Source organism: Myotis brandtii, unplaced genomic scaffold, assembly GCF_000412655.1.
Source record: "Myotis brandtii unplaced genomic scaffold, ASM41265v1 scaffold55, whole genome shotgun sequence".
Taxonomy (NCBI): Eukaryota; Metazoa; Chordata; class Mammalia; order Chiroptera; family Vespertilionidae; genus Myotis; species Myotis brandtii.
Window position 1 is genome coordinate 2,369,011 of NW_005370042.1, and position 5,431 is coordinate 2,374,441.

Sequence of the window (5,431 nt, forward strand, 5' to 3'; positions counted from 1 at the left end):
CCTCACCTGTGTGCCCACTACCTCTCACCTGTATGCCCACTGCCTCTCACCTGGCATCTTTAGGCAACAGGCAGTTCTGTTCTCTAACCTGCCTCATCGTAAAAGGGTCTGTTTTCCTCTGTCACCCCAGCCAAATGGCGCTCCGGTCCACTGTCCCCCGAATGCACATGGCCATCCGCTGAGCCACTGGCCGATGGCCCAGCTGACCTGCCTTTGCTCCATGCCCACCTTGAGAACTGTAAGGAGCTAAGCCAAGGGATGATACCCACCTGGGAAGGCTTTTAAACGAAGATACACACTTGTTTCTACACTCACCCCAAATTTCTGCTCAGGGAGTAATGAATGTGCTCCAAGGAACCAGAAAGTCTAGGGAACAAAGGCTTAACTCACTCCATGGGTGTGGAGCTGCCCAGTCTGCTTTCTATTCAACAAACTTAACAAATACGGCCTTCATTACTTTAAATATTGAGACAAATTTGATTAAGTTTTGTAAAGATGGGCTATTGGGTTAGACAGTCCAAGTATTTTCTACGTGAACCAGTTCAAACTGGATCAAACCCTTTCTCCCCAAAATATAATGACCTAGAACAGCGGTTCTCAACCTGTGGGTCGCCACACCTCTAGGGGTCAAACGACCCTTTCACAGGGGCCACCTAAGACCATCGGAAAACACATATATAATTACATATTGTTTTTGTGAGTAATCACTATGCTTTAATTATGTTCAATTTGTAACAATGAAATTGGGGGTCACCACAACATGAGGAACTGTATTAAAGGGTCGCGGCATTAGGAAGGTTGAGAACCACTGATCTAGAATGTCCATCTCTTAATCAAACTAATATTCCACGGGCCTAAAATCTTTGTTTATGTTCTGGTGTTGCTGACTTGGTACTAAATGGTGCATCCCTTGATGCCATGCCAAGTGTTTTGTTACAGATGTTAGACCTGTTAGGTTGTATTTTAAAGAGCTCAGACTCTTGTTTCTGATTGGCAAGGAGAGAATTTCAAGCATTGAGATGAAATTTGGTTTAATGAAAGGCGCAGTCGGAACGGAAAGAGCCCTGAATTTATCACCAGAAGACCTCAGTTCTTCTCTCAGCGCTGTGACTTCTTCCAGAGACACTGGCCAAACGCTTAACCTTTTCTAAGACCCTAGTGGTGGAATTACCAGATTTACCATAGTATATACATGGCACCTACCTTTTGGGATTATTCTAAGGAATAAGTGAAGTGCTTTATGTGAAATGTGTAGCATAAATCCTAGCACACAGGATGTCCTCAATCAACATTAGTAATTCTTGTTATTTTATTTTCATCATTATTAACTTTACTTGCTCTCTCACTACATCACATGGAAGCCCAGTGAGACCACAGGCTCCATTTACTCATTGAGTTCCTGCTCTGTGAAGAGCCTTCCAATAGATGCAGACACACAGTGTGAGGGTCTCCACAGAGCCTCCACAGGCAAAGCACCAGGGTGAGGAAACAGTTCTACAGCTCTACATACAGGTGTAAACCTAAATATAGGTGTAAACCTAAATACAGGTGTAAATCTAAATACAGGTGTAAATCTAAATACAGGTGTAAATCTAAATACAGTTGTATGGCTCTACAGCAATAAGAAACTCATATCAGCCCCCTCAAGTCATCAAGCATAACTTATAAAATTTTTATTGATTGACTAGAAGCCTGGCGCACAAAATTCATGCACTGGTACGGTTCCTAGGCCTGGCCTGCAATCAGGGCCATCTTCCCCGGCTGCCCACAGCCGGCCCCGCCCCTGCCATGGATTGCCCTCTGTGTGTGGGGCGACTGGTGAAGCGGGGGCCTTGGCCTGGTGCTACCCGTGTCCCCTGCCACCCACCTCTGGTTCCCCATTTGCCATCAGGGAATCAGACCCTGCCAGCTGGGGAAAGGGACCGAGAGGTGGTCAGTGAGCCTCATAGTGACTGATCGAGCGTTCATTCTGGTAATTCCACCACTAGGGTCAATTTGCATATTACCCTTTTATTATATAGGATAGAGGCCTGGTGCACAGGTGGGGGCCGGCTGGCCTGCCCTGATGGGGGCCTTGGATTGGGGTGAGGGTCCCAGCTTGGGGGAGGGGGCAGCCGGGGCTAGGGGCTGTGGGTGGTTTGCAGACTGGCCACATCCCTGATCAGGGTGAGGGTCCCCACTGTGGGGTGGGGCCGGATGGGGGGGCACGGTCATTCTGGTCTCTGGTTGTTCTGGTCGTTCTGCCATTTTGATCGCTGGGCTTTTATTATCTAGGATTTTAGAGAAAGGGAGGAAGTGAGAGAAATCAGTTTATTGTTCCACTTATTGATACATGCAATGGTTGATTCTTTTTTTGCATGTAGTCACCTTTATTATAATTCATAAATACATTAGAAATGGATTTTTAAAACAACATTTAGGTTCTCATGGGCTTTTGCTTTCTGTTCATTCAGCTATTTAATTAGAAAACCAACTTTGAGGATGAAAAAGGCTAAATATCATTTTAGTTTCCTTTTTTTAGGCTGACACATTCTGAAAAGTTCTCTGGGCCTCCTAGCTCCAAGGACCATACTGTCTTAATAGAGCTGCCCACACTCAGTGCCTTCTGAATTATGTCAATGGGCCACCTAGCCAATGGAACATTCTATCAATCTACCAGTTAATGCAGACCTGGGGCTTTGACTGAGAATTTGCATTTCTATCCCATTCCCTTTTTTACTCCAAAGAGCAGTTACTTATCTTCCAAAAATAGCTATCACTTTAGAGAACCCAAAAAGCAAGGTCAGCTGCCACAAAGGTGAGGCAGCTCCCCTTCTTTCCCGAATCAAGTTATTTGGAATCTTGACTGAAGGCAAAAACCAGGTGCACTGAGCAAAGGTCTTCCCCTAAGAGAACGGCTGATTCTTGCATGTGCCCTGACCCAGGATCGAACCCACGACCTTGGTGTATTGGGACGACACTAACAAACAGCCGCCTGCCAGGGCCATCAAGCATAGCAACTGGAGCAGGCACCTTCCCAGGCTGCCTCATCAGGAAAATCTTTTGAAAAATGAAAAACCTATAATATTTCTGCATCGTCTATGTGAACTTGGTCTTTAAGAGTTATTACAGGTCCTTCAGTTTTTCTTGAAAATCACTGAATAGTCACCTCTTAGCACCAACTAGAGAATCAGCAGAAATACACAACATGACAAGTTTAAGTCCTCCTTAACAAGTTAACATTTAAGCACATGAGACAAGTAGACAGCAACTCAAGGATCGGGGGCATTTGTGTGGGAAATCGGAAGCGGGGAGGTACCGCCGGGTGGAGAGATGCTTGGTTCTAAAACGATGACAAAAGCCGTAAAGTCAGAACCAGGATCGGTAACTATGGCTGAAGCAGGGACACGGAGGCCCGGAGGCTGTGATCCTTTCAGGAACCACCGAGCAAGTGAACTTGAAAAGCTCGACTTGACCCTGCTCTCCGCCCAAGCATTCTTCCCAATTCTGTATTTTTTCAGTGACAAACTGTTCTTATAAAGATAATGTAGGCTCATTATGGAAAATTCAGGAAAGTAGAAAAAATAACAATCATTTGTGATTCAGTACTGCAGAGATAAGCACTCATAATCATCTGTCCTTTTCCTAGGAATTTCTAGAAAGGTTAACATTTCTCGTACGTGACTCAGATGGCAACTGAGATGACCCGGGGCCTGCGGTCGGCAGTAGGCTGGCCCGGGCTCCCGAGTACGTCTCCCGGAATTGAAGTCATTCTCCAAGTTCACTTCAAAACCCCAGGGGTTCGCAGTCATTTCGGCTCCACCTCTGATTTCATTGAATTGAGCCATGAACTCACCTTGTCAAACTGTTCTTTTTTCTCTATTCCCCAAATCTAAAGGTTTGATTTTTCTCCCCTGAAACCGCCGCAGAAGGCATTTCTATATGCAGCAGATTTTACCGAGCGTCCCGGGAAATGAAGGGGTTCATAGTATGAGACCTAAACTGAAACTGTTTCCTGAAATCGTCTGATTCCGCAGGAAGGCCCTCCCTGCCCTCCCTGCAGGAGCCGCTGTCGGCAGCGTCATTTAGAAGCACTTTGCCAACTGCTCCCAGGAGTGTGTGGGATCTTGATTACGGTTGTGCCAAACATTTCATCTGTGGAAAGTGATCCGTGTACAGTACTGAGCATCTCACATCCTCTGTCCATTCAGCCCTGGCTTTCCTCGGGGTCAGCCTGCTCGGGACCCTTTGCTGGCTACCTCCTGCTCCTCTTTCCAGTGTCTCTCTCTCTCTCTTCTGCTAGGAAACCTCTGGGCCTGCTGGCCCTCCCTGGGCGCAGGGGCCTGATCTGGAGCAGACCTCCCGGCGCACCGGGACATTGTGCTCGGACGGGTCTTCGTTGTGGACGCTGTCCTGACACGGAGGTTGCTGAGCAGCATCTCGGCCTTTACCCACAAGACACAGCGGACAGGCTCCATCCCCACCGGTCAGGACAACAGGAAACCTCCCCAGACATGGCCGAATACCCACTGAGGGGCAAAAGCACCCACAGCTGAGAATCGCCAGGCTAGATGGGCACGGGACCCAACCAGGTGGATGTGAGTTGCCCTCCCCCTCTCCCCTTAGGGACACTGCTCCCCATGCTGGGCCCCCAGGACTCCTTGGGCAGGCGTGGTCCCCTGCAGAGTGCCCTTCCCTGAACGCGGCGTAGGAGCTGCCCTGTCCCTGAAAACTCCCAAGGACTGGCCGCCGTGGCCCAAGGGCAGTGCATGACCGGATGGATTCCTCTGGCAGCAACGACGCCAGACGGAGCCAACTCCCGGAGAAGAACCTGTGAGGCAAGAGCAGCGCCTGACGGGCGACAGTCCCGAGATCGCTGCGAGCCGGCCAGCGAGGTTCCCGTCACTGTCGGCGTCCAGTGTCACTGTAAAACATGACCTAATTAAGGGTGCGCTGGGGACAGGTGGACAGGCCCCCGTGCTCCACCGCAAGCTGATGCCAGGCTAAGAATAGCAGCCCCTCGTCAGGTGGTTTTACATTCACTCGCACACTCCGCACGGAGGACGATCCAGGAGAAAGGCAGCTATTGGCATTAGTGACTGAGCCAACGAATCAATTCGCTGAAGATGCCCAAAGTGGAAGGTTTTCTCATTTTGGAAATCTTCTTCTTCCTTTTTGTTTATGGTGTAAATTTTTGTATTTAGAACTAGCCAGCTGGCCTCAGTTTAGATGATCCCGATTTTGTTGGCAACATCCAAAGCGTCGTGAGGAGCCACTGGAACATATGCCTTCTCCCCATCGGGCCTGACCAGGGTGCGGACCTAGCCCCATCAGAGTAACCAAGCTGCTCTCAGCCTGTTTGACCTGGCGCTTGTTGGCCTTGACTTCCGTCTTCCTGGTGTCTTCTACCTTTGTCATGGCTGCCTCGGGGGTCGGGGGGAGGGGGGGGAAG